At 33.5% G+C, this 11,417-nt stretch overlaps 1 long non-coding RNA gene across 2 annotated transcripts; it reads left to right on the top strand.

The window, feature by feature from the left end:
* Positions 1–6,941: 6,941 nt before the first annotated feature.
* LOC149412295 (uncharacterized) lies at positions 6,942–8,973 on the top strand. Of its 2 annotated transcripts, none has more exons than XR_016304569.1 (3): positions 6,942–7,033; positions 8,048–8,262; positions 8,762–8,973. It is a non-coding gene; the product is annotated as an uncharacterized LOC149412295 (long non-coding RNA). The 2 variants fall into 2 exon arrangements; XR_016304568.1 differs by having other exon boundaries at positions 8,048–8,282.
* Positions 8,974–11,417: the final 2,444 nt, after the last annotated feature.

The raw sequence follows: 11,417 nt of genomic DNA, 5'->3' as shown, positions 1-11,417 counted from the left end.
TTAGTTTTATTTTTAATGCCTTATATGTATTTTCCCAAACCACAGCATCCACAAATGTATATATATAAATATATTTTAAATTATGTAATATGCTAAGAAAATAACGTAATATGGTCGAGAATACAGCAACAGTATATTTTTCTGAAAGTCTTTTAAAGGATTATACATTGCCAACTGCCAATACAGTAATAAGTTTCAGAAAAGGTTAAAAAATGCAATAGCAAATGATGTAAGTACAAACAAACTACGAGATGTTTAACAAACACAAGGAAAACATTGTTGATATCAAGGAAATACTTATTAACAGGAAAAAAGTCACATTGTCAAGGCAAGTAAGTATAAAGTAGAGACGAGATGAATTAATAAGGTCATTTCTTCATTCAATGTTAAAATTATTCTAATAGTTATATCCTAGTATATTGAATGGTAGCAGAAGTCGGGGACGCCGAGGAAGACATAGCACGATCAAGTGAAAAGTATGGCCATGTCAAGAGTCAGAATAATAGAAGAGCATGTATTTACGAGAGATGGGAAGGCTGACATAGATATAGAATAAGGGTAAATGCAGGGAACGCAGTTGGCGCTAACAAAAAATTGTCCAAACAAGCGAAGTTAGCAGTCCACAACGGAGTGCTGGTACCTACCTTGATGTATGGAAGTGAGGCATGGAACTGGCAAAGAAAGGATGAAAGTATATAAGAACAGGAGTGTAAGGAGGATATATGATGCAAATGCGAATGGTAGCAGAAGTCGGGGACGCCCGAGGAAGACATGGCACGATCGAGTGAATCAGATACTCGATTCGGGCCATGTCAAGAGTCAGAATAATAGAAGAGTATGTATGAGATGAGGTATGAATGTAAATGAGGCAAGAAGTGTGTGCCAAGACCGAGTTGTTTGGCGGTCCGTCCTCTCTGCCTACCCCTGCGGGGAAACGGCGTGATCGTTAGTTAGTTAGTTAGTTAATGTATGAGACGATGTATGGATGTGAATGAGGCAAGGAGTGTTTGCCAAGACCGAGTTGTTTGGCGGTCCGTCCTCTCTGCCTACCCCTGCGGGGAAACGGCGTGATCGTTAGTTAGTTAGTTAGTTAATGTATGAGACGATGTATGGATGTGAATGAGGCAAGGAGTGTTTGCCAAGACCGAGTTGTTTGGCGGTCCGTCCTCTCTGCCTACCCCTGCGGGGAAACGGCTTGATGGTTAGTTAGTTAGTTGATGCAGAGAAGCATTGTACGTTGAATTTTTGTACGATTTATTTACTTCAAACTACCATAATACGGGCATTAGCCTAGTATGGTAGTCGAGAAAATCACCAAATAAATAAAACTACACGTAGGTACCGATTCAACAATGTGACAGTGACAATTCAATACACTATTGAAAAGTGATAGTCTTGAATATTGATGAAATAAATTTAGTTTAAATCGGGTTTGGTTTATATACCTTTTCTTCATCAATTTTAATAACGACTTTGTCACTTTTCAAAAATGTGTTGAATTGCCATTATCCTGGGTTGCCTTGGAATCCAATTCAACAAATAGATTCTTATTAAATACACCATAAAATAATTAGTTCATAATTATTCACTTTAGTACCTACCTTATGGAGCTAGCAAAACGTGTTATTTTGCACCAATCAATCCGAGACTAACTACCTCATACACTTGGAAATAAATTCACCTTATGGGTAAACTTAAAATAATTCATAATCTCCTCGTTCATAGATGGCGATAATTTTATTATTTTAGGAAAGAAACAATTTGTGCAGGTTATCCATTAAAATATTAAGATTAATTATTTGATAGTAATATTAATATTTGGATGATTTATATAGCGCCGTTTTTGTGCAAATCACCTCAAGGGCGCTGTGTTTTATCATAAATACTTTGTCGGTGATTCAATCCAATATTGTATTTGTATGCCTTTTTAAAAGGATTGAGTTTGTGTGTGGAAAAAACTATTTATGCATATTCATATTGCAAAACAAATAATTCGTCTTAATATTTTAAAGTATAACTTTCAAAAATTGTATTTTCATAAAAATAATTAAATTAATCTTTAAACGCGTTTAGTGCATGTTTACCCCATAAGAGATACTATATCATACTTTTGGTAACTGGACAACTCAACACATTAATAAATCAATACATTTATGAAAAGTGCTATAAAGTGATGAAAAAAAAACTAGGTTAAATAGATCAGGTTTATCGGTTGGTTTTTTGACGGTTTTAACAAGTTCATATAATTTATGAAAGATTGCGTTGATTTTCACCGTGTTGAGTTTCGTAGCATAGGTATAATGCACTCAAGTAAAATCTGAAGAAAAAAACTAGGTTAAATAGGTCAGGTTTATCGGTTGGTTTTTTGACGGTTTTAACAAGTTCATATAACTTTTGAAAGATTGCGTTGATTGTCACCGTGTTGAGTTTCGTTGTATATCATGCACTCAAGTAAAATCTTAAAATCGTGTAGAATGGCGTTGATAATTAAAAATAACAAAAACTTCCGTCTTCCATGCAATCTGGATGAAACATTTAACAAATAACTTACAGATTGAATTAACACAAATTTTGCCCCACCTCACTTTACGATATTTTACAAGATAAACAAACAGAGATATTGAAAGAAAAATAAATGTAAATGTAAATGCAGGTGCATTTGTGGAGGACTAAATGCAGTAAACTACATTTCAATTATTAATTTGATAGCAAGTGCATCTGCTACCAACAGGTTTTATTAGTTAAGATTTAAGTTCTTTTCCATCAAGATTATTAATGATTATTAAATTAACTAGATTACCTAAATAATGGCCGGCGTGGTCTAGTGGTATACGCTTTTGACTACAGATCCGAAGGTCGCGGGTTCGAACCCGGCGTGCGCAAATAAATTTTATTTGATTAATTTGTGTTATTTCACAATTAATTAATTTAAAATAATATATAGTATATTTGCGGCACGTTCCAGAGTGGAAGATACTCTCAGTATCGCCCTGGTGTAAGACCACCATTCAGAATTGAAACGTTGCTTGAAATGGCTTTAGCCGTGTTTGGTGACCAGATCTGAATAGCCAGGTACTTCCCCACCTTCCTCTTCCCCATCTCCCTCCCCTCCCCAATACCCTCAGCCTCACAACATACCCCAATTGGGGATGCCATAGTCTCACTGGCTCCAGACGGGAGCAGTTGGGACTCTTGTGCGGTATTACTGTAAAAAAAAAAAAAAAAAATATTAGGGAATATTTAATGTAATCAGTTTACCAATTTTATACAAATTGTAGTATAAGTTGTAATACAATAAATATTACATCTGTCTAAAAAGTAACACCCTGCGGTTCAAAAGTACACTTAAAATATCGATCACTTCGTTCGAATGTGATTGTTCTTTTTATGCATGGTGTAATTAATATTATAACTTTAAGTACAAGTAAAACAAACTATAACATCATAATATTAAAAAAAAATAATCATTCCAAAACATGTAATATACACAACCAATGGCATCAATAAAAATAACTTTTTAACCTATAATGTACAATCAACATATTGACAAAAAATTGTCCAAAGAAGCGAAGTTAGCAGTCCACAATGAAGTGCTGGTACCTACCCTGATGTATGGAAGTGAGGCATGGAACTGGCAAAGAAAGGATGAAAGTAGATTGAATTCTGTTGAAATGAGATCCCTGAGGCGTATAATAATAATAATAATAATATTTGGATGATTTTTATAGCGCCGTTTTTGAGCGAAATCGCCTCAAGGGCACTGTAGAAGCATATAGTATATGTCTATAGTGATCTTTATTATCACTGACTATAGATAGTAAAACTATTATGTGTAGTAAAACCATGTATGATCGTGTGCAGAAAGTGGAGATCAGCAAAGAGTGCAAGGCCGATGTAAGCGTAATGAGAAAGATTAAAAAAGGGACGCTTAGGTGGTTTGTGCATATAGAGCGAAGAAAGGAGTGTAAGGAGGAAATATGATGCAAATGGTATCAGAAATCGGGGACGCCCGAGGAAGACATGGCACGATCAAGTGAATCAGATACTCGAGTCGGGCCATGTGAAGAGTCAGAATAATAGAAGAGTATGTATGAGACGGTGTATGAATGTGAATGAGGCAAGAAGTGTGTGCCAATCTAATAAAATCCTTACACATATTTTATTAAATAATCAGTATCACAATCATACGCCATTTAAAAAAAACATTCTTTTAGAATAAATCACATAATTTCGTTATTTATGTGTTTCGTTATTGTAATTTTATTTTTTCAGGTAATTCGCCAAATATCTTCGTTTCTCTGAATTGAATTTTATTTTTATTTTATCATTGAATTTTGACTAAGGGTTTTTTTCTAAAGGGGTGTCTTATTTAATTTTTTTCCTCGTCTCATGTGTTTGTTAGTATTAGAAATTCGATTGGAAGATAAAATAATCTGAGTAAAATAGTGGAATCCGTGGTAGAGCGGAATAATCCTTGTCCCAGAGGTGGTGGGCTTAAATCCCTGTAAAATGTATACAAAATCCCAGTGCAAATAAGAATAGACCTTCGCACATTTATCTTGTATAAGTTTACGCCTAGTTTCTAGAAGATACACTAAATATCATACAGCCCACCCTCCTGAAACCAAATGATCTGTAAATGTTTAGTAACTAGATGTGAATGGCCAGTTAGGTACTACCCCTCTTACCTCTTCCTACCCCTCCGGCCTTCACATTTCTTTCAGTTTTGCAACATGCCTAAGCAGTTAGTTATTATAATTAATTATTTAGTTTTGGTATTTACATTAAAATACCTGGTCGGCCATAATTTTAAACATTTAAAAACAAATGCATGGTTAATTACTAACATATTTTCCACTTATGTGAATAACGTAAGAGCCCCAACTGCTCCCAATCATCTGGAGCCAGTGATACTATGGTATTCCAATCAGGGGTTATTATGAGGCTGAAGGTAACTGGTTATTCAGATCTGGTCATCTGATTGGTTTAGATTTTTTTTATAATCTTCTACATACCAGCGGTCTAAACACTTTATGTGCAAAGCTTTATGAAGAGCTAAATTCAATAATGTGTTTCTATGCAAAGTTTCGACCATTATATTTTGTTAACAACAAAATAAAATTAGGTTTTAAATTACATGTTTTTGATACCTCGGGGGATGAAAATGTGTAACAGTGTTTAAAACAATTACATCATAAATATTAACAAAAACTCTAAAAATGGCCTAAAGTTCTATTATATGCTTTCATCCTAAATACAGGAAATTATTAACATATACATTGTAACAACATCATTGATGTCTAAACCTTTCACAATTTTTATAATTTATAAAAAGCCTATTGAATAATATTTAGTCTGTCTACGAGCGAACGTCAAGGAGAGAGGTTGTTTATTTTTGCTGCAAAAAAAGTTTCGTAAGCATGTAGGCACATCAGAAAAAATGTCGCAATAAATATGAATAGTTACGTTAATGCATCATCGCATAACCAAGTAGATTTTTTACAACATTCACCTTGAGGAAATGAGTAGAAAAAAATTATGAAATTTATATAAATAAATTAATGAAAAGAAAATAAAAGAAATTGAAATAAATAACTGAAAGATTTTTATTAATTTTGAATTTTGCAATAAATAGAAATGTGAGAAATAAAAAAAGGAAAAATGAACGAAATGGAATGAAATTAGGGTTTTATCTTAAATTTAGAATTTAAGGAGCTTTGTTTTTTTTTTGTATTCCGAATAAATTAATAAAATCTGCTTATTCACAATTTTAAAAACGTACAAATATTTAAAAAAAAATAATATACCTAAAAATTATATATTTAAAATTAAAATAAATTACGTAGGTATTTAAAATAAAAACGCTTTTTTATAATTTCAAAATTATCTTTTATATTTTTGAACCAATTACTTAGCTAATGTTGTAATCTAGACAATATTATGAAGTTAAAATGATTTTTCGACACATTATATAGATGAGTCGTGAGTTGATGACCCGACTGTGACACTACGGATTCAAAACCTCTTTGTACCACCGGCAGGCATTAACACTGGCGAGACATATAACGATCAAGTCCACGTCCACAGCCTTCGTCCTCTTGGGAAGCTCTATAACTTTCTTTCCTTAAACTACCTCTTATTCAGTCGGTTCAGTTACAGCAGATGGAGCAGTAGCAAAATCTTTACTTCCTTCAGCTTCTAACTCTTCACGCGGTTCATCAGAAGACGTTGTAAACGCTGGAGTTGGTTCTGAAGACGGATCTGTCTCTGAACCCTTATTTTTATATTTATTCTATCACAATAAATCACTTAAAACTATAACAGCTATGGAGTTCTCTCGGTTCTTCTCAAACACGCTACGCTTTGCCTTCAAGATGAACTCTAAAAAAATATGCAATTATTCTCATGTTTCGTTTTATTTTTTATTATTACTGATGTTGTGAATGTCTTCATCTAGCGCACCAAAACAATGATCACATGGGACCAATTCTTAAACATGACCCATGTCTTTCAACACCTCGAATACTATTCGAGTTCAGTGCCTCGCAACCTTTTCTTACCAAACGTGCGTGTGAGTCCTACAAACTGAAATTCCTAGTAAACCTAATACTACGTCAAGTGTCCCAATGGTTTAACATCTCTGTCCCGGACCGCAAGAGCTTGGGGACATAATTATCATAAAAAACAATGAACAAAAATGAAATAATAAATAACAATCTTGGATGCCTTGGTGAGATGAAATCCTTTGTGTCCTATCGAATTCACGGACCGGACAATTAAAAATCAAAAAAATGACCTTTTATTATTTTTAAATAATTCCTTTGATTGTTCCTCTCCGAATCACATTTTTCCTTACATTTATTTCGGAGAATTGTTTTTTTACGAGATTAGCGATTATTTTTTACGCTGGCAGCACTCGTCAAAAGTTATTTCGCGCCATTCATTGACAGTTTTGTGATGTTGTTGTGATTGCTTGGGCTCATTAGGCTTCTCGATTTTATTCAAAACTTTTAATGGATCCTAAAATATAACTGTAAGTATTTTAAAGTATATACTGTTATCTTTACTTGTCATAATAATGATCAAATTTGTGAATAAATGCACATTGTTGTAACCGTATACGGGGGTAATCCTTTGGTTTTTGTTTACCTATGCATTATTTGTAATTTTTGCTTAGCGCCGTTTTTTGTGAAAAATCCCCTCAAGGGCGCTGTACAAATTATTCCGAGATACAGAACTCATACTTCCCAGGCAGGTCACTTCAGATAAACTTTATTCTCTTATAATAGAAAGTTTACAAACTTTGCACGCAGAGTCTCTAAACACTGGACATTACATGATTTTACATTAGCTATTTTACCCTCCATTACTATTGATATTACATTTATTAGAAGATTAGTGGCAAAAGTTTGATATTTATTTTAAGACTGGAGCATTTAAGACTCTTTAGGCTTTGAGAATTAAATATTACATGTGCTTTCTGCCATTTCAATAAGGTTTTACTTGAAGTGTAGTGTTTTCATGTCAAACATCGAGGAAGGTATACAAATAGAGTCCTGTAAAAGATTTTTCTCGCACTGGAAGTGGGAAGGGGGTTGATGCAACTGTGAATGTCGCCAATCTCCTTTCGACAGCTCAACGGATGAAGTGGTCAGTGGCTAACCACCATCAGGAGCACTGAGTTTGTCTGCCAACTTTGTCATGCCAACTTTAAATACTCTGTGAACGCAGCCGAGTTTTCCACGTCAAAATAATAACGACTTATGCGCAGTATCTTAGCGAACATGTTTATTGCTGGAGACGTACTCGGCGTGCTCTTGTAACTAACTGAAGCTAAACGTGTTATCTCTATGTTTCCAATTGGCCCTTTGTTTTTTAACATACCTTAATGTGTGCAAAAAAATATCCACAAGAAACATGATTGATGGGTTTCTATATTTTTATCCTAATTATTATGTTTTAGGTGGTTTTATGTACATATTTAAGTTCACATCAGAGATACCTTGTTACGATCTTATAACTTATAAATATTAAAATATGGTTTTAGGAAACAACCCAATTTTTCTGCAACTGAGATCGATTGGAATTGCTGGTAAGAAAATACAGACATATTCTCACCAGCAAAAAAACAGTCAGCTTCAACCAGCGAGAGGCAACATGGCACACCTTCGCAACTGAATTTAATATAGTTGGGTCACTATACATTTCTTTCAAACAGCTCCAAGCACGATTTGAAAACATGAAATGTCAGCTAGCCTAAAGGTTGGGATCTTTTTCTTATGGTAATAATCTAATTAATTTTGACTATATACATATTTCGTAAAATGCTGTCAGATGGTCAGAGAATTTGAGAGATAATAAACATTATTGTCAGCTCACTTTTTTGTCATTCATAAAAAAAATAGTTAATAATAAATTCACAGAGTTTCACATATTTTTCTCAAATTGCGGTCGGAGCATCTGGATCATAGAAGTATACATATCAATTCTTCTGTGGTTAACATCTAGATTTGAATACAAAGGATGGTGTTTTCTCTTTCTAACACCTTTTAGATCATATTTCTCACCATGCATGTAAGGAAGACAACAATTTCTACAAGGTTATATGAGCTATTCCCAAAAGCGAACAAATTGACTGTGGGGTATGGGTAATACCTGTTTGTAAGCAAAACTGATCAAATTAGCCTGAAAGGTTAAATATGATCAAGTAATAGGTTCTACTGACTCATGTGTACTAATTGACTTTTAATAATGTTTCAAGGATGGTAGCCGAGATATTCATGAAAGAAGAATGATGGTGGACCGCCAGCAGCACCAATAAACGATATCAGAGCATCATGGCTACGTCAATTGACAGTCCGCCCACTGACTAGATTTAGTACAGCTTCTGAGTGTACTCTAAAAAAAATTATATTACATTATTATGACTGTCAATAACTTTCATGTATCTAAATAGCATTTAATAGAGTAAACTTTCTGACTAGTGCCATCTATCGCTTGAATACCCAACTTATTACTATACATCACACCTTTCCTTACCGGTGCTGTCAATTGAGTGAATATCGTCTCTAATTAATAAAATATCTCTAAATAAACTATACACAGAGTTCAAATTTTAAGTATTCCTCCGCAATACATTTATGTATTGCATTAAGTAATTACACCGGAGGGTGAGGAATTTTTTAACACCGTAAGGGAAAGGTTAGTACGGGTTTGTGACTTGACTAAACCGGCAGCAGGAAAGTTTCAAAAGATACAGAGTAGGCCCCCAGGTCAGGAAAATTCTCATGCCCATGATGAAATGGTGCCAAGCACTGCGGCTGTAGCCATCGATTATGTAAGGGAAGATCCACCATTTACTTATATCTATGAAGCCTCTAAAGTTTTTGGAACCCACGCAGACATAGCATATCCTGCGGAAGTATACACTACAGGTACATCTTAGACTTCTGAAGACCTACGTTATGATTCTACAAACATGTTTAACTCTATGCACGCGGCCCTATCAACTGTTGTTACGGCAAAAAGTCCATACTCACACGCGGCCGTATCAACAGTTGATACGGAAACTTTGAATGCCGATATTCCAGCGGTCTTTTGACATAAATTTATTTCCCGCTCGCTTGAACATTTGTAGAACTATCACGATGCTGACATCTACAAGAATTTCTCGAAAATAAATTTGTGTTTCATTTAAAAACATCGATAATCAAGTGAGCCTCTTCGCGCCTTCGAGTGCCATAGTTTACAATTTTGTCAACGGATGGCGTTAGTTCAATTTTGTTATTATTTTGTGACATAAAATTTACGTGTCCAGTTTTAGAAAAAGTTTTCATAACAAAAAATGATAAGTGCTCATGGTGTTCCACTTGTGTCTATCAACGCAGTGGCCTAATTACACACACGCCGAGCGAATGGCGGGACCACATTCAAAAGATACGGTACGTCTTTGTATGAAATTTTATGTTTTTGTTTTTATAAACATCCAAGAGTGTTGACACACGAGGATTTGTTATCATATTGTGGAGAATAATCTGTTCTGTCTATATAGTCCAATAAATCATGCCAGAATGCTATAATTTGACATTTAATTGCGTGCATAGGTATTTGAAAATATGTACCGCGTACGGGTATAGATAAAACGGAGCAAATTAACGCGTTCAAAAGGTTAAAACCTACAATGACAAAATAAATACCACAAATTATAAAAAAAAACACCTTCATCATTATTTGCACTAAAGAATCCTTCACCGAAAGACCTGACTCAATAGTTTTTGTTAAACCGTTGGGGGTATTAGATGTCAATTGAAGGTAACAAAGAAATATAATACATCAATGTATTTTAGTCATTTTGCAAACTAACGTGGATATTTTATTTTATTCTATTTCTTCTCTTTGTTATTCATATTTATACAAAATATCTTAGTAAGCTTAGGCACCAGTTAAAAGTACATATACCTATTATTTTAACACTATACTTATCAAAATGTTAATACTCATCCTAATTTGACTGTCCTAAAACGGGAATCCTCCTAGTTGGGCAGTCAAAACATTTCTTAAATAATGTATATAAATGTATAATCTTTTACTAAATAAAAAATAATAATAATAAAAAAAGAGAAAAATATATTGATTAAAACTTTGATTATTGTTATACCAACTGAAAGTAAAGTTGGATTGGCGGAAAATTTCCAGAAGAAATAATTCACATGATCTTTTTTTGAAATGCTAAGGTGACTGACGAATTTGAACAATTCATCAAATTTCAAAGTTGATTTTCAAGCTCTATTCAAGTTCTGTTATTACATCTTTATTGGCCAGTTGTTTCACAAAAGTGAAATAATAACAGAAATTGAAAATCACCTTAGAAATATGATGAATTCTCCAAATTCTGTGAAACAGTCCTAAGAGTCAGCAAACCAATGATTTTAAGTACATTATGTTTAGGAGAATGGATCGTAAAAAAGTGGGCGAAGTACTATCCTGTTCTCGGCTTAGTTAAAGATTCTACAAACAACAGAAAGTTGATCAAATAACCGCTTTGTATCGTTTTTTCGATTTCCTGCCAAAAGTAGAATCTCTAAAGAAGCAAGAGAAGAAAAGATCAATGATAAAAATCTAACAATGAAGTGTTTACCATAGATTTTATTCGGTTTTCTTGAGCCCCAAATCTAACGTTTCTTCTATGTATAACAAGTGCACAATTTTAAAATGTACTACCTAAAATGCAAAGAATTTAGACAATTGTTGAAAATATTTCTGATAGAATTCTTCATTATAAACAAAAGATTAATTTAATTGTTTTACGATTTTAAGTGCAAAATGTTATTAAGAAATAGAATATTGATTGATACATTGCTTATTTTGTTTTCTTTTTTAAATAAAGATAGTATTATAATTTTGAACTTTGAAACGTT

Source organism: Hesperophylax consimilis, chromosome 23 (assembly GCF_061612785.1).
Source record: "Hesperophylax consimilis isolate HC1 chromosome 23, BYU_Hcon_1.0, whole genome shotgun sequence".
Taxonomy (NCBI): Eukaryota; Metazoa; Arthropoda; class Insecta; order Trichoptera; family Limnephilidae; genus Hesperophylax; species Hesperophylax consimilis.
The sequence above is the reverse complement of the archived record's forward strand: the minus strand, read 5'-3'. Positions and strand labels throughout refer to the sequence as shown.